The 21,950-nt window shown below is 40.4% G+C and overlaps 1 long non-coding RNA gene across 2 annotated transcripts; it reads left to right on the forward strand.

Moving 5' to 3' along the window:
- The first annotated feature begins 579 nt into the window (after window positions 1-579).
- Window positions 580-6,855, forward strand: LOC309845588. 2 transcript variants are annotated; one of them, XR_014301358.1, is made up of 3 exons: window positions 580-2,015; window positions 4,551-4,643; window positions 6,598-6,855. It is a non-coding gene; the product is annotated as an uncharacterized lncRNA (long non-coding RNA). The 2 variants fall into 2 exon arrangements; XR_014301359.1 differs by lacking the exon at window positions 6,598-6,855 and having other exon boundaries at window positions 4,551-4,949.
- The last annotated feature ends 15,095 nt before the right edge of the window (window positions 6,856-21,950 follow it).

Here is a 21,950-nt window from a genome sequence, read left to right on the forward strand (position 1 = left end):
TCCTTCCCAACTCCTTGACCCCTAGCTGTCACAGAGCTTCAATCTTCTGCTTGTGTGTATGTACCCTTGGTTGAGCCCATCTACTCCCATGGCTTTTTTTTTTTTTAAGATTTTTATTTATTTATTTGACAGAGAGAGCATAAGCAGGGAGGAGCAGCAGAGGGAGAGGGAGAAGGAGACTTCTCACTGAGCAGGGAGCCTGATGCGGGACTTGATCCTAGGGCCCTGAGATCAGGACCTGAGTCTAAGGCAGCCACTTAACCGACTGAGGCACCCAGGTGCCCCCACTCCCATGGTTTTAAAGGCCTGGTGCATGTTGATGACTCCAAATGATCTCCAGTCTGGTCCTTTGTGCTAAACTTCAGACACATAAATAACAATAACTGAATAATAGTAATAGTAATAATAATAATAATAAAAATAGCAACAACAAAAAAACTAATAAGATAAACAGTGTACTGTGTATTTATATTTGCTATATTATTCATTAAAATGATAATTAGGAATTAAAATAATAATTCTTATATAGCAAAAGCAAACATATATACAGTGCTTATTTTGCGATAGGTATTGTTTTAAACACTTTATAAATATTAACTCATTTACTGTGCCCTCCTCATTTTCTCCAGGTTTTCACAAGGATGTCCATCCTGCCCAGGGCGGACTTCATAGGTGTGTGACTTGGGCAGTCCCACAGGCTCCACCCCTACAAGGGCCCTGTGGTTGCTTTACAGCTCTGCTGTCGCCATCTTGAAAGTCTTCATTTTTAAACAAGGGGTCTTGTGTTTTCGTTTTCCATTCGGCCCACACATGATGTAGCCAGTCCTCATCCTGCCCCCAGCCAGGGAGCACACAGCACTGTGGTCTGGAAGAGCCACATCCTAAGCTGGTTCAGGGAGGCCGTCACTGAACCTGTTGATGCTGAAAGGTTTGCAGAACTGGCTCAGAGGTGCTATCTGACTGCCGCACCAGGCCCTCCAAAACCCACGCAGGGATTAAGCTAACCAGCTGAGATGTGTTCCCAAAGAGCGTAGTTTTGGTTCCCTGTAGCACTGGTTTCCAACGCTCGCTTTGGCCTGAGGCCCCCTCTGATTATGGATGTGGTACAAAACAGCCCTGTGAGGCCACTCCGGGGCATGCCAGACAAATTATTGAGGACCCCATTGGCCGCATCACACGTACACCTAAACCTTCTTTTTGGTCTCAGCACATGGGATGGTTAGCCTTCTCCTGAGCAGTGGTTTGTGTTCTATTTTTAGAAAAAATGGTAGGGTCGCCATGGACCAGTTATGTCACTGTTCCCTTCGCTGTCCTGCTGCGAGGAAGCTGAGCCACCCACCCGGCTACCACCGCTCTACATTGTAATGATAGGCCTCATTCTTGGCTCTACTTTATCTTTCCCGCCCCCATGTTCCTTTGGGCCCATTTTCCTCATCTATAGAGGTTTTATCTTACTGTATGTATTTTTATAAGTCCTTTCATACCCTGTCTAGAAAAAAGTTACAACTCAATAACTTAAATGACAACTGTTGAAATAAATCAAATCCTGTAAGACCAAGTGCCCTCTTCTCATAAAATTTCTTGAAGCTAAAAAGATTTTTCTGGACCTGCTCACTTAAGCAGTATCATTCACAAGAACATTCTGGCACAACAGTGACCCGGGTAGTCCCATGGAGTCATGGGATTTGCTGTGTGCAGGCCCGAGCTTGGTGCGGAAAGGCTGCCAGACCAACAAGCCCGTGATACTGAGTCAGCTGTTCGGGGGCCCCGGGGAGAAAATCACTACCACCCTCTTCCTCTTTCTCAAAAGTAAAACAAATCCAAATCAGCTCACTGGCCACTGACCAGATAAATGCCTAATGGCCTTCTTTGAGCGCCAGACACATTTAGTGCAGCAGGTGGGTTCTGCCTTGCTGCACCAGCCATGCAGGAAGGCAGTGCACAGAAAGCCAGCCACCGGGCTAACTGACCCGGCCTCTGGGAGCTTATTCACACTATCGATGGAGGAAGGACAGGTGAGGGTCAGGCATCACATTGGTGAGCTCTGATGAAACACCATGATGTTTTAGGCAGCATGAGGCAGACCAGGGTCCTCAGCTTCATTCCTGTATCACTTTTGGGGATTTTCTCATATCTGTGTACTTTATTTAAAAATATATATTTGGGGCGCCTGGGTGGCTCAGTGGGTTAAAGCCTCTGCCTTCGGCTCGGGTCGTGATCTCAGGGTTCTGGAATCGAGTCCCATGTCAGGCTCTCTGCTCAGCAGGGAGCCTGCTTCCCTTCCTCTCTCTCTGCCTGCCTCTCTGCCTACTTGTGATCCCTGTCAAATAAACAAATAAAATCTTTAAAATATATATTATATATATATAATATATATTTTATTTTATTTTTATTTTCTTATTTTTTTTTTTAGAATTTTATTTATTTATTTGACATAGAGAGATCACAAGTAGGCAGAGAGGCAGGCAGAGAGAGAGGAAGGGAAGCAGGCCTCTGCTGAGCAGAGAGCCCGATGTGGGACTCGATCCCAGGACCCTGAGATCATGACCTGAGCCGAAGGCAGTGGCTTAACCCACTGAGCCACCCAGGCGCCCTATAATATATATTTTAATTTACTTTTTTGAGAGAGAGCACGCACAAGCAGGGGGAGTGGCAGGAGAAGCAAGCTATCCGCTGAGCAGGGACCCAACACTGGGCTTGATCCCAGGACTCTGGGATCATGACCTGAGCTGCAGGCAGACATTTAACCAACTGAGCCACCCAGGTGTCCTATATATGTGTACTTTTATTACAGTTTTTACTTGATATTTATCTTTGAATCTATGTCAATACTTTAATCTCCTCCTAAGTGATAGTACTCCAAATGTCAGATTTTGATATTCTAGTTTTGTTTTTTCTCTCTATAGAAAGACAATCTACTGTTACCTATTATAAAATAAATATAGGGCGCCTGGGTGGTTCAGTGGGTTAAAGCCCCTGCCTTCAGCCCAGGTCATGATCTCAGGGTCCTAGGATCGAGCCTCGAATTGGGCTCTCTGCTCAGCAGGGAGCCTGCTTCCTGCCCCCCCCGCCGCCCCGCCTGCCTCTCTGCCGACTTTTGATCTCTGTCAAATAAATAGATAAAATAAAATCTTATAAAAAATAAATATTGAAAACTTGTTGAAATAAAACGGATGTGTTCATTTACCATCTAAAGTCATCTCATGTACCCCCAGTGATAGGCATGGCCCACCAGGGACACTCTGAAGGAGAAACTAAATCCAGGTCTCATAGGGCTGCCCAGAACAGCGTTGGCTTCGGTGGGATCTGGGGGGAGCAGAGAACCTGTACTTTAAGTGCCATATATACTTACAGATATTATTATAGACTTAAAAAAATTGGGCTTTGGGAAACCAAAATAATCACAAGTTAGGATCCATAACTTGTACACCTTCCCTGCCTCTGTTTCGAGGCTTCTTTGGATAAAATTGTATTTAAGATAAATGTGTTTATTAATGCCAATAGTGCATGCAGCATTTGTGGATCCCTTTAGAAACAATGCTGGCAGTTACAGCAAGTTCTTTCTATATTTTAGAAGTAGCACTTGTTCATTCAGTTTACCAAGCCCCAGTAAAGGACAGTTTTGTTATGAAGTATCAGCAAATGTGGCCAGCAGGAAGACCGTATTCCAGGGTGGGCTGGGGCTTCCTCTGGGAGGCCCCGGGGAGCTGAGCACTCTAGAAGAGGGGTGAAAATCCCATCAAAGAGAGGCTGGAGAGAGAATATTTTAGGGCTGCATTTTCACTCCATGGTGGGCATGGGGGAGAGGGAGGAGGAAGAGGACCTCTATTGTAAGGGTTGGCAAATGGGGCCGGTGGTGTTTTGTCATGGCAGAGGTGAGGATGTGAAAGCAAAAGAGAAAAAAGTTGGAAAAATAAATTTCCTGCAAGGTCAAGTAAGAGAAATTTTATCAGCAACAAAACAAGGATGGGAAGTGTAATTGGGTATTAACTGGAGACCTGGTCAATGGCAGAGTTGGGAGACAGAACTTCAAAACTGAGGCTAGCTGGCCAGGAGAGCTTTGGGATTATTATTATTATTATTATTATTATTTTTTTTTTTTTTTTTTTTAAATTGGATCTCAGAAGCAGAAAGGACACACGACGTACTTCTGAGAGAAGCTGCGTTCGTTTAGCCAGAAGTGCTGATTCATGGCTTCAGGTTGGTGGGTTGGCATTGTGGGACACACAGGCCATTCCCCACAAAGCCCAAGGACCAAAACAGAGGCTGAGAAGTCAGGCATTGGTCTGGGGGCAAGGTCACCTCTTTGGGGTTGGAGGTTGGAGGGTCATGGTAGTGGCTCTTCCTATGGTTTTGGTCATAGCAGCAAAAGTAAAGAAATTGGAAATTTCAAGATTTTTGCCAATTCTTTTGAAGTGTTATGGTGGGAGCAGAGGCAGAGAAGATTAGGAGAAAGTTCCCCCATCACCTCTACCAAGTTGATTCAGAGAGATTAGAAGGTAAGTGGTGCTTTCACAGAAATTTGAAGCACTTTTTCCTTCTAATTTTAGGGGAAGCTTCATAGAGCCCTTCTACTGACAGCTGGATTACATTTGGAGATCTGAAGACAATGAAGAAAATATCTAGACATTGCAGCCTCCAAGGTCCCCTCTCCCTTCCTCTTCCTTAGAGTGGTCACAGGAATATACATTGTGACATGGTGGTGGTGTGATGGAAAGTTCCTTAAAAGCATGAAAAGCACAAATCAGCAGTCATGTGCTTGAAGAGGTTGATAAAGAAAGAACTGTGTGATTTGAGTGTGTATGTTTGTGGGCAAGGTCCTAGAATGTGCATCTTGTGCAAGCCTGTGTTAGGAAATAGCTAGAAAACTCCAAATGTCCTTCAGAAAAGGAGAGGTGAAATAAATTATGACACATTCATGCAATGGAATATTACACCACTGTTAAAAAGGAGGGGTTAGATCTTTGTTTCAGAGTTTGGTCAGATCATCAGAAGAGACTCTGCGTATTCAGTGACTGACCCAGGGTGGGCACATACCTTTGATCAGAGCCAGGGAGAGGCAGTGAGGATTTTGTTGGGAATCCTGGGAAAGTGCCCCTTTTTTTTTCACTAACTCTCTAAGAGACATGGAGTCTGGAGCTGCTGCAGGAATGTGGTCAGTGGAAAAAGGGAGCCCAGACGCCTAACTGGTGCTGAGAACTTAACAAGAACAGTTTCAGTGGAATAAGGGGTGAGACAAATTGAAAAGGGTTGAACAGTGAGGTGAGAATGGGTCAAGGAGGAGAGTGGTCAAGTGAAACAAGATTTGGAGAAATATGGCCTTTACAGGAAACAGAGAACTTGGGTGGTGGTTTTGAAGACAAGGTCAAGAGCATTTTGCAATGGGTTTTCCCCAGCAGACAGGTGCTATAACATGTGTGATGTTTATGGGGGAGTCCGCAAAGGGGAAGAACAGGTGACTTAGGAGGAGAATAGACAATTGGTGTCCCATAGCATGTGTGAAGGGCAGGCTTTGGAGTACAGAAGAGAAGGACCACTGTCTTGTCTGAGGCTTCTAATTTCTCAGTGAAGGATGAAGAGAGTCATTTTTTGAGAGAGAAAAGACAGGTTTGATGGTGTAGAAAAGGTATAGAAAAACCAGGGGGTAGCTGGCTGGCTCAGTCAGTGGACCATGAGACTTGATTTCAGGGTGGCAAAGGGAGCCCCATGTTGAGTGTAGAGAGGAAGGAAGGAAGGAAGGAAGGAAGGAGAAAGAAAGAAAGACAGACAGGAGGGTCCCTGGATGGCTCAGTCATTAAGCATCTGCCTTCTGCTCAGGTCCTGATCCCAGGGTCCTGGGATGGAGCCCCATGTCAGGCTCCCTGCTCAGTGGGAAGCCTGCTTCTCCCTCTCCCACTCCCCCTGCTTGTGTTCCCTCTCTCACTGTGTGTGTCTCTCTCCTGAATAAATAAAATCTTGAAAGAAAGAAAGAAGGAGAGAAAGAGGAAGGAAGGAAGGAAGAAATGGAGGGAGGGAGGGAGGAGGAAACAAAGAAACAAAGAGAGAGGAGAGAAAGAAAGGGAGAAAAGCTTTGGTGGGAGCAGTGGCTGAGCCCCCTGGAGGAACTTTGTGGCTTTCTGGGCAGTGTTCCTGAGCTGTTTAAGGTCATGACTTCGCAGCATAGCTTTCCATAGCAGCCCCTCAGCTCTGCGGGTGTGCCCGTCATGGCAGACAGCCGCCCAGGTCTCAGGCTGGCAGGAAAGTGCCTGGAGGAAGGGATATGGAGGAGTTGCAGTTATGGACCTTCAAGAGTGGTTGGACTGATGTGCTGTGGACTCTAAGCTAGAAGAAGAAACAGATGAGGCCAGGAGGCACCACAGTCACTTGGGGATAGACCCCCCCATCCCCCATAGTTTCATTTTCCTTTCCCATTTGTCCATTTCCATCTCAAATTTGGCTTGTTAGAAGCTGCTTGGCTGGCGAGAAAGCTGGAGCTATTTCTTAGAACCACCTCTCTCTACTTCTGCCCCCATGGGTGAGCTGCTGTAGGTAGTAATTTCCATTAATAATTTTTTTTCTGTGTGTTTTGATGAGATACATCTCTCTGGTCAATGACAGACTTGTACATTCAGCCATCAAACATCATGGAAGCCTAGCTAAAGGACAGATGACAGCTTCAGAGCACTTGGAAATCCTCATCTTTCTAATTTTGATGGAAAAAAACCCAACAAGATCTGCAGCGTTGTCCATGCAGTAGTGGTCCAGGAGGCTCCCTGGAAGGGACTGATGGGAACATTGCTGATCTAGACCCCAGTCCTAATTGCTCTTATTGCTGTATATATTCATGACAATAAATTCACTACCTTTGAAATGTAAGTAGGCTATGTCTTCTGTCTCAGGACCTACATGGTGGGGAGGATGGAAGGACAGGAGGGGATTAATCAGTGAGACATTTCAACGATCAATCTAATGAAGTCTATTAAAATAAAAACTATTTAAAAATAAATAAAATAAAAACTATCCATATTTTCAACTCAGCATTTCCACTTTTAAAAAACATTCGCACAATAGTGAAAAGATATATGTTCTAGTATATTCTATTGAAGCATTGTTGGCCATGACTAGAGGCATGGCTTAAATAAATTAAGCAATGGACATACAATGGAATCCTCCCTTTAAAAACAGTGAGGGGCATCTGGGTGGCTCAGTGGGTTAAAGCCTCTGCCTTTGGCTCAGGTCATGATCTCAGGGTCCTGGGATTGAGCCCCACATAGGGTTCTCTGCTCAGCGGGGAGCCTGCTCCCCCCACCCACCTCTCTCTGCCTGCCTCTCTGCCTACTTGTGACATCTGTCAAATAAATAAATAAAATCTTTTTTAAAAAAAAATTAGAAACAGTGAGGTAAACCTATACATGCTGATTTGGAAGATTCTTCAAAACATTTTGTTAGGTGACAAGATGAAACATAGTATGATAACACTGATAATAACTATTAGAATGTGTATAAAGATGAAAATGAGAGAATCATGCACAATAATGTTAAAGACAATGCCATTGGGAGGGTGGAGAATAATTTGCATTTTATGAGTTTCTATGTGGCTTAAATTCTCTGTCATGACCAAGCATTACTTTTCTCACTAATGGAATTACTAAGCATAATTTCCCTGCTAAGGATGTTATATTCATTACTGATCCACACAGTCACTGGGTGGGGGATAGTGCCTGTTCTGCAGATAAAAGGATTGGAAAAGTTAACCTGCCCAAGTTCTCCCAGTAAGTAAAGATTCTTTATCGAAAGAGACAAAGAAGCTTTTCAAACTCTATATAATGAAGTTAATATAATCTTCCTGGACTCAGCTGATTTCTGTTTAGAGGCTCACTTCTTACTGCTTTGATTATTTCTTCTTCCACTGTGATTTCACTTCTGTCTCAAAACTATTAAAATTCTTTTCCTCTGGGAAATTATCACAGGCTGATGCTGGCTTTTCATGAACTGTACTCCAGCATTGTGATGTCCTCATTGCAGTGACTTTTTATACATGTTACCATCTGAATTTGCATAGATGACTTGATTCTTGTTCATCTTCATTGTGATGATGACCTTCTTGAGAGACTTGACACTTTGTTTGGAACTTTCCATAATCCTTCAGGGTCATTTCCAAACCTGCTCAGTAGGCCTAGGACTGAATCTATGGTAGTGTAACATTTGCACTTGGTGGGTCCTTAATATCAGAAAGCAACAGTTCCAATAAATCAGGCAATCTTTTTCTTATATAAGACTATGTTTCCTCTACTGAATTCTGTGAATGTTCCTGAGTTGGGTAGCTTCTGGGTTAATAAATAATTCCAGTAATGTCTTCTCTTGACCTTTTTTCTCCTGATGGAAAGGAAATGTGAGTCATGCAGTCACTAGAAGGTTTTCCAAGTGTAGGGACACCTGGGTGGCTCAGTTGGTTGAGCATCTGCTTTGGCTGAGGTCATGATCTCAGGGTCCTGGGACTGAGTTCTGGGTTGGGCTCCCTGCTCAGTGGGAGAGTCTGCTTCTCCCTCTGCCTGTTGCTCCCCACTGTGTGTGCTCTTTTTCTCTGATAAAAATAAATAAATAAATAAATAAAATCTTTAAAAAAAAAGTTTCCCAAGTGGAAAAATCTTGACAAGTACTATGTCAAAGGAAACATTAATGGCAGAGAATCCTCTATGCCTCTGCTTCACTGTGGACAGGATTGAATACTGTTTATATTATAAATGACAAGGAAACAAGACGAGACTTCCTGCTGCCTGATGGCATGAGGTTGAGAAAAGACCATCAAAACCTGGTTAACATAGGGAGTCTAGATTATCTTTCTTGTCTGTTTTAAGTAGAGAGACAAACTAGTGAATCAGGTATAATTTTCATTTTGCTCCACAAATATTTGACTGTAAACCCTTAACATTTCAACAGCATGGTAGCAAAAATTACATTGTCCATATCCACGGTCTGTTCCCTGGTTTTCTTCTCTGGGCTTCAGTATTTGCAGGCAAGCTTCACCAGAGTGGCATATTTAATCCAAAAGACTTGGATACAATTTGACAAACTAGTTGATTCATAGCATCACTTCAGAAATCTAAAAGCTACTTGATAATACACAATTTAGGGTGGGAAAGAAGGCATTTCTTTTTTTTTTAAATGAAATCTTTACAAATGTTTAAACTTATTTCAAGTCTATGGAAAAGTGTAGAAAATAACATCCTGGATAACTATGTACTCATCATCCACTCTATTAAATGTTTCCACTGTTGTATTAAGTTCAGATTAAATGTCACAGAGATAAAGTGCCCTGCATATGCGTCCAAAATCTCATTACTTTTATTCCCTCCCTAAGCAAACTATTCTGAATTTGGTGTTTGTCATTCTCATGTTGTCATTTCCTTACTATGTTTATATACTCAAAAATAATATATAATATTATTTTGCATTTTGTACTTTAAATGGTATACCATAGATATCAGTTTGCACCTGTATTTTTTTTAGTTGTTTATACATGTAACTCAAATTATTGTATAGATATGTCCTCTTTTACCAAATACCTGTTATCCTGCAGATGGACTTGTTGTTTTCAATGTCTTCCTACCACAGACAATACTCTGTATTGATTTGCTCAAGTTTTTTCCCACATACAATTGTTTCTCTTATATTCAGGCGCATTCAATCATCTGGCAAATCTTGTTAGCAGGAAAACTCTGATACAGTAGGTTTGAGAAGGGGCCTGAGATTCTGCATTTGCATTAAGTTTCCAGGTGGTATCCATGCTGCTGGTCCTAGGACCAAACTTAGAGGAGCAATGGTCTTATGGGGGAGTGGAACTACTAGGTTGTAAGAGATGTGTATCTTCAACATTTCTAGATATTGCAAATTGCTCTCTCAAGTGCTTGCACCAATCCACACTCGTGTTAACAGCTCACAGTGTCTCCACGATATTGTATCTTTTTCAACACCTGTTTTCATCAGACTTTGATTTCTGCCAATTTGGTGGGCGTGAAGTGGTATCTTGTTGTATTGTCTTTCATGAATATTTTTGAAGTTGGACCATTTGAGTTTCTTTTTCTGTAATAATTCTCAACATAAACTAATATTTGGAACAAAGAAGATGTCTTCATTAATCTGTTTCATATTTTAAACATCCTTCTTACAAGATTCCTTCACTTTTTTCTTAAGAGACTCTTTTTTTTTTTTTAAAGATTTTATTTATTTGATAGACAGAGATCACAAGTAGGCAGAGAGGCAGGCAGAGAGAGGGAAGCAGGCTCCCTGCTGAGCAGAGAGCCCGATTCGGGGCTCGATCCCAGGACCCTGGGACCATGACCTGAGCTGAAAGGTGGCTTTTACCCACTGAGCCACCCAGGTGCCCCAAGGCATGCACTTCTAAGTCCTGCATTTGAATTTCAATTTAACCAGTGACTAGTTGGGTGACCTTGGATAGGTCATTTTCTCACTTAGAAAATGAGGATCATGATAATAGCACCTAGATCATATGGTTGTGAGGATTAAATTAGCTAACAGATGTAAAGTACTTAAGACATAGAAACATTGCAAAAGATCATAAAAACTAGAGCTATCAGAGGTGACATTAGCAAGATGGTAGAATAGGAAGCCCTCCACCCTCCTTCCCCCTTGGAGACACAGATTTAACCGCAATGCGTGGACCAATCTGGAGCCCAGTCAAGAGTTCCTGCACTCCAGGTGAGTGCAAAGCCAACCCCCTTAAAGCCTGGTAGTAAAGTTCATAGTGATTTCTTTTGCCAGAGCTCTCCCTCTGACCCAGTGAGTGCTACCGGGAGGAAACACTTAACTCCCATCTTCTCCCTGTGGATGAAATGTATGCCCAACACTCTTTTAGGTGGATTGTTGAAGGGACTGGTTTACATCTTGTCTGACAACCAGGAGTCTGGTTGGGAGCTTGGCCTGCAAGATCAAAGTGATCGGCATGAACAAGAGTCTGCAGTACCATGGATAGGCACTAGGTGGCTCTCCATTGCCACGGCATACTACAGCACCAGTGAGGTCACTGCACACAGGCAGGTATTGATGGCGAGTACTGAGTAGAAACAGGCAAACTCTTCAGTCAGGTTATACACAAGCCCAAAAAGGACACACTCCCCAGAAAAGGCTTGTGAAATCTCCAGAATCTCTAGCAGCACTGAATTGAGAATGTCATTCTAGTACAAAACCAGACTATAATGTTGGGGTGGGATGGCTGATTTCAAATGCCCAAATCCCAACAGCAGATAACAAGACATACAAAGAAATAGGGAAATGTGGCCCCTTTAAAAGAAAAATTAGGGGCGCCTGGGTGGCTCAGTGGGTTAAAACCTCTGCCTTCGGCTCAGGTCATGATCTCGGGGTCCTGGGATCAAGCCCCGAATCTGGCTCTCTGTTCAGCAGGGAGCCTGCTTCCCTTCCTCTACCTCTGCCTGCCTCTTTGTCTACTTGTGATCTCTGTCTGTCAGATAAATAAACGAAATCTTTAAAAAAAAAAAAAAGAAAGAAAAATTATATTTTCTGAAACTGACCCTTAAATAAATGGAGACTTACGAGCTACCAAAGAATTTGAAATAGCCATCATATATGCTCAATGAGGGTGACGTGGGTGGCTCAGTTGGTTGGGCCTCTGCCTTTGGCTCAGGTCATGATCTCAGGGTCCTGGGATCGAACCCCATATTGGGCTCTCTGCTCAGCAGGGAGCCTGCTTCACCCCCACCCCCTGCTTGCCTCTCTGCCTACTTGTGATCTCTCTCTCTGTCAAATAAATAAATAAAATATATATATATATTTTAAAGATTTTATTTATTTATTTGACAGAGAGAAATCACAAGTAGGTAGAGAGGCAGGCAGAGAGAGAGGAGGAAGCAGGCTCCCTGCCGAGCAGAGAGCCCGACGCGGGACTCGATCCCAGGACCCTGAGATCACGACCTGAGCCGAAGGCAGCGGCTTAACCACTGAGCCACCCAGGCGCCCAATAAATAAAATATTTTTTAAAAATTTAAAAAATGCTCAACAAATGAAAAAAAGCATAGATAGACAACCAAACAAAATCAGGAAAATAATACATGAGCAAAATGAGAGTATCAATGATAAGAAAGAACTATGAAGAAGAACCAAACAGAACTTCTGAAAATGAAAACAATAATAATTGCACTGAAAAATTCACTATTCAATGTCAGACTTGACAAATCAGAAGAAAGGACCAGTGAACTAACTCAAAGACAGGACTTTAAAAGTTACTTAGGCAGAGGAGCAAAGAGAAAAAATACTGAAAAAAGATGAAGAGAGCCTAAGTGACTTATGGGACACCAGAAAGCAGAACAACATATACATTATGGAAGTCTCAGCAGAAGAAGAAAGAGAGAAAGGAGCACAGAGCCTAACTGAAGAATAACTAATGGCCTTATATTCCCTCAATCTGAGACTAGAAATGGACATACAAATTCATGAAATTCAAAAAGCTCCAACTAAGATAAATCTGAAGGTAATTACTCCAAGGCATTTCATAATCAAACTGTCAAAATTCACCAAAAGAATCTTGAAAGCAGAAAGAGAAAAGTGACTTGTAATGTACAAGGGAGCTCCTATTAGATTATCAAAAGATTTATCAGCAGAAACATTGTGGGCTAGAAGGGAGTATGATGATATATTAAAAATACTGAAAGAAACAAGGGCCAACCAAGAATACAACATCCAGCAAAACTATCCTTCAAAAACAAAGGAGAAATTTAGATTATTCCAGATAAAAGCTGAGGGTTTCTCATCACTAGACCTGCCCGATAAGAAATGCTGATGGGTTCTTTCCCTTGGAGCAGATGGCAGACGTCGTGGCTTGTGCAGCCCTGGCCAATATTAAGTATCAAGATCTTCAGGGTAAGGGGTGCCTGGGTGGCTCAGTGGGTTAAAGCCTTTGCCTTCAGTTCAGGTCATGATCCCAGGGTTCTGGGATACAGTCCCTCTTTGGGCTTTCTGCCGTGTGGGGAGCCTGCTTCCTCCTCTCTCTCTGCCTGCCTCTCTGCCTACTTGTGATCTCTGTCAAATGAATAAATAAAATCTTAAAAAAAAAAAAAAGATCTTCAGGGTAAGGAAGAGGAACTGTTGAAATAGCTGGACAGCAGGAAGGTAAAGTTATCACAGCTGCATGTCTCCAATGTGACAGGCAGAATGGCATCCAAGCTGTCCAAGATCCAAGTTGTTCACAAATCCATCATCTGTGCTCTCACCACATTAACTAGGAATCTAGTTTTTTTTTTTTTTTTTAAGATTTTGTTTATTTATTTGACAGACAGACATTACATGTAGGCAGAGAGGCAGTTATTAACTAGTTAACTAATTCTAGTTGACTAGAATCTAGGAAAATTATACAAGGGCAAGTAGTAAAGCCCCTGGAAATGTGGCCCAAGAAAACATGTGCCATGTGCTGCTGGCTCAACAAACATGAGGAAAACCTGAAGATTAAGAAGTAGCAGTGGAAGAAAATTTTGTGCCCACTGTGGATGTATGCGGTCAGAGACTGAGCACAGCAGGTCCATAAACTGGCTGTGAATAAAAAGGAATGCTGAAGGGAGTCTTTCAAGTTGAAGTGAAAGGATGATAAACAGCAACCAAAACCATACAAAAAACTCCTGTAGTAAAAAAAAATATAAATATAAAAATACAAAATACATAACTCCTGTGGTAAAGGTAAATATATAAATGTGTAATTATGTAGTGTTATAATGTAGGGAATATATCACTTTCTAGTATAGAATTTTAAAAACAAATGCACAAAAAGTAATTATATATAAATATGTGCTAAAGGATATGATATAAAAAGAGGTAATTTGCATTTTATAACAAAGTGGGGGTACAGAGTTTATGTAAAGGGGCAGAGTTTTTTTTTTTTTTAGATTTTATTTATTTATTTGACAGAGAGAAATCACAAGTAGATGGAGAGGCAGGCAGAGAGAGAGAGAGGGAAACAGGCTCCCCGCTGAGCAGAGAGCCCGATGCAGGACTCGATCCCAGGACCCCAAGATCATGACCTGAGCCGAAGGCAGCGGCCTAACCCACTGAGCCACCCAGGCGCCCCAAGGGGCAGAGTTTTTATACGCAATTGAAGTTAAGCTGTTAATGGCTTAAAATATATTGTTACAACTGTAAGATGTTTCATGTAATTGCAATGATAACCACAAGGAAACTATAGAATATACACAGAGGGAAAATGAGAAGGGAATAAAAATATGTCATTACAAAAAAATTTAAAAATGAATGAAACATAAGATAAGGTAGTAGGAAGAAAAGAAGGACAAAGGAGCTATAAGATATACAGAAAACGATGAACAAATGGCAATAGTAAGTCCTTCCTTGTCAGCAATTACCTTATAGGTAAATGGATTTTAAATGTACCAACTGAAAGACACAGATTGGTTGAATGGATAAAAAACAAGATCCAATTAATATAATGTCTACAAGAGATTCATTTTAGATCTAAAGACACACATAGGTTAAAAGTGAAAGCGTGAAAAAGACATTTTATGCAAACAGGAACCTGAAAAGAGGAGAGGAGGTCATATTTAGTTAAAATAGACTTTAAGACAAAAACTGTCACATGAGACAAAGAAGAACATTATATAATGATAACAGGGTCAATTCACCAGGAAGATACAACAATTATAAAATATGTACCTAATATTAGGGCTCCCAGATATAGGAAGTAAACACTGACAGAGCTGAAGGGAGAAAATAGACAGCAAAACAGTAGTTGCAGGAGACTTCAATACTCTGCTTTCATTTATGGCTAGAATAACCAGACAGAAGAAAATAGAAGAATTGAACAACACTATATATAGACCAATTAAACTTAAGAGACATGTATAGAACACTTAACCCAACAGTATAATACATATTTTTCTGAAGTGCACATGGACATTCTCTAGGGTAGACCACAGATTAGGTCATAAAATAAATCTTTTTTTTAAAGATTTTATTTATTTATTTGACGGACAGAGATCACAAGTAGGCAGAGAGGCAGGCAGAGAGAGAGAGAGAGAGAGAGAGAGAGGGAAGCAGGCTCCCTGCTGAGCAGAGAGCCCAATGCAGGACTCGATTCCAGGACCCTGAGATCATGACCTGAGCTGAGGGCAGAGGCTTTAACCCACTGAGCCACCCAGGCGCCCATAAAATAAGTCTTAACAAATTTAAGAAGACTGAAATTACACAAAGTATCTTCTCTGACCACAATGGAATAAAACTAGAAAATAGTAAAAGAAGGAAAATCCACAAATATGCGGATTAAATTAAACAACACGCTCTTAACCAATGGGTTAAAGAAGAAATCACAAAGGAACTTAGAAAATATCTAGAGACAAAAGAAAACAAATACAATACACCAAAGCTTATGGGATGCAACAAAAGCAATACTAAGAGGAAATTTTACAGTGGTAAGTGCTTACATCAAAAGAGATCTCAAATCCATAATCTAACTTTATACCTTGAGGAGACAAAAAAAGAACAACTAAACCCCAACTTTGAAGGAAAGAAATAATGAAGATTAGAGCAGAGGTAAATGAAATAAAAGAACAGAAAAGCAATTTAAAAAAATCAACAAAATCAAGAGTTGGTGTGTTATGGACTGAATATATAAAAATATTTTATATATATATTATTATTATTATATTTTAATATATTTTTAATAGATTAAAAAATCATGTATTAAAGCCCTAATCTGCAGTGTGATAGAATTTGGTGGTGGCCCTTGAGGGATAATTGGGTTTAGATGAAATCTTGAGGGTCAGAACCTCATGTTGGGATTAATGCCCATATAACAGTCTCTATCTTCATGCACATGCACCAAGAAAAGGCTGGGTGACCACACAGCAAGAAGACAGCTATCTGCAAGCCAAGTAGAAGGTTCTCACCAGCACCTAACCATGCTGGCAGCCTGATCTCAGACTTTCTGCCTCCAGAACTGTGAGAAATAAATACCCTTTTTTAAGCCACCCTGTCTATGACATTTTATGGTAGCTTGAGCAGACTAAGACACTGTTTTTTGAAAAGATTGACAAAATTGACAATGCCCTAGTTAGACTAACAAAAAGAGGCAGAAGATTGAAATAACTAAAACTAGAATGGAAACAGTGCATATTATAATATCACAGAAATTAAAAGGATTATAAGAGACTACTATGAACAATTCTATAATAATAAATTGGATAACCTAGAAGAATTATATAAATTCCCAGAAATGTACAACCTACTAAGGCAGAAGCATAAAGAAATAAAAAATCTGAACAGACCTATAACTGGTAAGGAAATTGAAGTAGTAATCAAACATCTCCCAACCAGGACCAGATGACTCACTGAAAGATTATACCAAACATTTGAAGAATTAACACCTATCCTCCTCACAATCTTCCCAAGAATTGAAGAAGAAACACTTCCAAACTCATTCTGTAAAGCCAGCATTATTCTGATACCAAAACTAGATGAAGACATAAGAGAATAAAACTGTAGAAAAATATTCCTAATGAGTAACAGTGTAAAAATTTTCAACAAAATACTAGTAAACTGAACTAAACAGCACACTAAAAGGATTATATATCATGATCAAATGGGATTTGCACTTAGAATGCAAGGATGGTTCAACAATTGAAAAAAATAAATCAATATAACACACCACATTAACAAATGTAGGACAAAGTCCACATGATTATCTCAGTTGATGCAGAAAAACACTTGACAAAATATAACACTTTCATTAAAAAAGCACTCAACAGACTAGGAATAGAAGCAAACTGCCTTAACATTATAATACATATATAAATGAAAACCCCACAGCTAACATTATACTCAACTATGAAAGGCTGAAAGTTTTTCCTCTAAGATCAGAAATAAGGCAGATGCCTCCTTTGACCACTACTATTCAAAAGACTACTAGAATTCTTAGCCAGAGAGCAATTAGGCAAGAGAAAGAAATTAAAAAGCATCTAAATTGAAAAGGAAAAAAACAAAATTATCTCTATTCACAGATTATATGATCTTATACGTACTAAACCTTAAAAAGACTCAATACACACAAACTGCTACAATTAATAATTTTAGCAAAGTAGCAGGATACAAAATCAACATACAAAAATCAGTTAAATTTTATACACTACCAGTAATTAATCCAAAAAGGAAATAAAGAAGATAACCCCATTTAGTATAGCATCAAAATGGGTAAAATATTTAGGAATAAACATAACCAAGGAGGTGAAAGACTTATATTCTGAAATCTATAAAGCAGGGGTGCCTGGGGGCTCAGTGGGTTAAAGCCTCTGCCTTCAGCTCAGGTCATGATCTCAGGGACCTGGGATAGAGCCCCACATTGGGCTCTCTGCTCAGCAGGGAGCCTGCTTCCCTTGCTCTCTCTCTGCCTGCCTCTCTGCCAATTTGATCTCTGTCAAATAAATAAATAAAATCTTTAAAAAAAGAAAACTATAAAATATTGCTAAAAAAAAAAAGAGAGAGAGAGAAAACACAAATGAATGGAGATATCCTGTGCTTATGGATCGGGAGACTTAATATTGTCAAAATATGCATACTATCCAAAATGATGTAAAGATTCTGCGCAATCCATATTAAACACCAATCCTTTCTTTTTTTTCAGAAGTAGAAGAAAAAGTCCTAAATTTATACAGAATCTTAAAATATCCCAAGTCTCCAAAACAATCTTGAAAAAGACGAACAAAATTGACAGCCTCAAAATTCCTGATTTCAAAACAAAATACAATGAAACGTTAATTAAGATAGTGTGGTACTGATATAAAGGCAGATGTATAGACCAACAGAACAGAATAGAGCCCAGAAACAAACCTGTGCATATATACCCTAATAATTTTTGGCAAAGGTGCCAAGACTAGAAAATGGATAAAGGACAGTCTCTTCAACAAATACTATTGGGTTATCTGGATATCCACATGTAAAAAAAACCAACAAAATTGGACTTTTACCTTACACCATATACATAAATTAAAATGGGTTAAAGACCTAAATTTAAGACCTAAAGCTATATAATTCCTAGAAGACAACAGGAAAAAAGCAAGACACTGGAGTTGGCAATGATTTCTGTACCAAAAGTACAGAAATAGACAAAGGGACTACAACAAACCTAGTAACTTTTTTTTTCAAACCTAATAGCTTCTATATGTCAAAGGAAACAATCAGAATGAAGAGGCAGTAAGGCATTTGCAAATCATATATCTGATAAAGGAGTTAATATCCAGACTACACAGAGAATTTCTATGACTCAATAAGAAAACAATTAGGCAAAATTAAAATTAGGATTAAAAATTAGGCAAAGGGGCACCTAGGTTTCTCAGTCAGTTAAGCAGTCGATTCTTGGTTTTGGCTCATGTCATGATCTCAGGGTCCTGGGATAGAGCCCCGCTCTGATAGAGTGTGTCAGCCTTTATGCTCAGTGGGAAGTCTGCTTGTGGATTCTCTCTCACTCTCCCCCAGCTTGTGCTTGTGCTCTCTCTCTCAAAGAAATAAATAATCCTTTATTTATTTATTTATTTATTTATTTATAAAGATTTTATTCATTTATTTGACAGACAGAGATCACAAGTAGGCAGAGAGGCAGGCAGAGAGAGAGTGGGAAGCAGGCTCCCCACTGAGCAGAAAGCCAGATGCGGGGCTCGATCCCAGGACTCTGGGATCATGACCTGAGCCGAAGGCAGAGGCTTTATTTAACCCACTGAGCCACCCAGGCGTCCCAATATTCTATTTTGTTTTTGTTTTTTTTTAAAGATTTATTTATTTATTTATTTGATAGACGGAGATCACAGAGAAGCAGGCAGACAGAGAAGGAAGCAGGCTCCCTGCTGAGCAGAGAGCCCAATGCTGGGCTCGATCATGACCTGAGCTGAAGGCAGAGGCTTTAACCCACTGAACCGCCCAGGTGCCCCCCAATCTTCTATTTTTTTAAAATAAGATTTTTATTTACTTTTATTTGAGAAGACTGAGTAAGAGAGACACAAGCTGGGGAGAGGCAGAGGAAGAGGCACAAGCAGAGTCTCCACTGAGCCCCAATGTGAGGCTCATCCCAGGGCCCGGGATCATGACCTGAGCCAAAGGCCGAAAGGCAGATGCTTAACTGACTGAGCCACCTAAGTGACCCTAAATAAATCTTTAAAAAAAAATTAAAAATAGGTAAAGGACTTTAATAGACTGTTCACCAAGGAAAATGTACAAATGGCCAACAAGCAACTGAAAAGCTGTTTAACATCACTAACTGTAAGAGAAATGCAAATCAAATCAATGAGCTATCACCTCACATCCATTAGGATGGCTACTATGAAAACAAGAAAATATGTGTTGGGGAGGACACAGAGAAATTGGAACCCTGTTGATGGGAAGGTAAAATAATGCAGCTGCTCTGCGAAGTGGCATATAGGTTCAACATACTAAACGTTAAGAGTTGCCATGGACTCAGTAAACCTACTTCTAGGTATATACCCAAAATAACTCGAAGCAGGATCTCAATGAGATATTTGTACACCATGTTCACTGCAGCATTATTTACAGTAGACGATAAGTGCAAGCAAACCAAATTCCACCAACAGATGAATGGGTAAAGAAAATGTGGTTCAGGGGTGCCTGGGTGGCTCATTTAGTTAAGTGACTGCTTTTAGCTCAGGTCGTGATCCTAGGGTTCTGGGATCAAGCTCTGCATCAGACTCCCTGATCAGTGGGGAGCCTGCTTCTCCCTCTCTCACTCCCCTTGCTTGTACAGGCTTTCTGTCTCTTTCTCTCTGTCAAATGAATAAATACAATCTTAAAAAAGAAAAGAAAAGAAAACAATGGAGTAGTTTCAGTGTAGCAAGATTTAGTTCCAGAGATGTGTTACACAACAATGTGACTGTTGTACACACTACTTAACACTACTATACACTTAAAAATAATTAAGATGGTAAATTTAATGTTATATGGGTTTTTTTTTTTAACAGTAAAAGATTTGATCTATTATTAACTTTTAGGCTTTCCTTTCCCTATGAATATAGACTTCCAAATTGGGCCACATTTGTATGTATGATTTTATAACAGGCTTTTGCCCATTGACTACAGAATAAAAGCCCTTCCGAGTTATTCTCTATTTTTTTAGGTCATTTAGAAATATTGTCCAATATTCCAATATATGAATCTACCAGTTAATGGATTTCCTGTGGCTGGACACTAGATTTTATCCCTGCGAATAATACCGTGTGGCTAACTCATGTTATGCTTTTTAAATAGGGTTAATATCAGCTGTTTTCTCTCTCCTCTTCTAATTGGCTCTCAGCTCTTATACTCCTCCCTTTCTCATCTGTGATGAGATAACCAAGTTAGCTAAATCAGTTTACTTGTAATAAAACCTTGTTTGCAATTCTGTCATTTGCTCCCATTCTAGGTAAATAGCTGTTGCAGCAGCTGCTAAGGGAAGTGGTTTTTGCTTATTTGGGGGTATACTTTCAGTTTAGACCAGCTCTCCCAGAACTGGTTCTGATCTCAATGAATAAATCCAGATGGTGGCACATACTCTTGTGGTTGCTTTTTCCCCCGTCCACTCCCTTCCCAGGGTCTTGAAACTCAGTCTACCTGGCCACCACCTCATTGGTACCTGTTTCTGATTTTCTGAAGTCCTGCTGCCCCTTAGCTAGGTCTAGGAGCTCAGGCCTTCTTGGACTCCTGATACTGGTATGCTTGCATACTGCTTGTTTCTACTTCATTAACTCCTTCGCTTTAGTTTCTCAGACTTTTAGGTAACCCAAAGCACGCACTTGTGCTTTTTGATGACTGTACTACTTAACCACCTTGGATCTAAGTTCACCACACTGTGTGTGTGTCTGTGTGCACATGCGCAAGCACATAAAATAGACTTCAATAATTAAAACGAAACTCCCAAGTCACATATTACTAAGAAGCCTAAATGCAGCTAGATCGGCTCCTTTTTCCCAAACTTGCTTATAGAATCTCATGAAACACTTTGTAAAAAACACATCCCCAGGTCTAGCCTAGTGGATATATTATTCTGGATATGCAATTTAGCAAATACCTCATGTAATGCTTGTAGCCAGGCAAATTTAGAAACACTACGTCCCTTGCATCCTCAGAGCCTCTAGGACACTGGGAAGTTCAACTGGGACCCACAGGAGACTAGTAAGCCTGGTAGCATAGGGTTTATTCCATCACATAGAAAAACCCTAAGAGTGAAGTAACACTGGAAAGTCTTTAGAACTTGAGACCAAAGCAGGAACTTGGTATCTTTTTACTCTTTCCACACCGAGGATGGTTTCAAACATATACCCCTTGGCTACAGATTCGATCCCAAATTTTGGGCTTCCAGAAGTGTTAGCTGGGAATCATACAGTTCTTTGAAAGAAATAACAATAGGATCTGGATCTTCTGAGGACTGAGTTCTTTGCATAAACTCTAAAATCATTTGGGGTATATGTTTTATTAGGTAAGGTTCTAATTTCACATTAAAAAATCAGTTCAATCCCAGATCTATGTTAGGTAACTGTTCTGTTGTGCGAGCTCTGTCATTATGGAGGCTTGAGAGAGGAAAACATAACTCTGACACATAAGCCTCAACTCATGACAGGTCTTTGGCTTAGATCAACTATATGTAAGATATACAAGACATCACTCTTGTATATCTTACACAGATATACAGGCACAGGGAGAGGGCACAGGAAGATCAAAACATGTCTGAGAATTCTAACAGAAGCTCACCAGAGGTGGTGAATCCTGACCCTACCACATACTCTATTTATTCACGTGAGACCACAATTTCCATTCCTCTTATAACCTGCCAAGTTGATGGGATAATGTGAGGAATAAACAGAATTATACAGAAGTTAGGCCCTGATACAAATCAGTCTAAAACTGTTCAAGAAAACTCAAATGGTATTCCTTAAGAGAGTCAAAATTGGAGGGGGAACAAAATT

Source organism: Mustela nivalis (genome assembly GCF_964662115.1).
Source record: "Mustela nivalis genome assembly, chromosome: 12".
NCBI lineage: Eukaryota > Metazoa > Chordata > Mammalia > Carnivora > Mustelidae > Mustela > Mustela nivalis.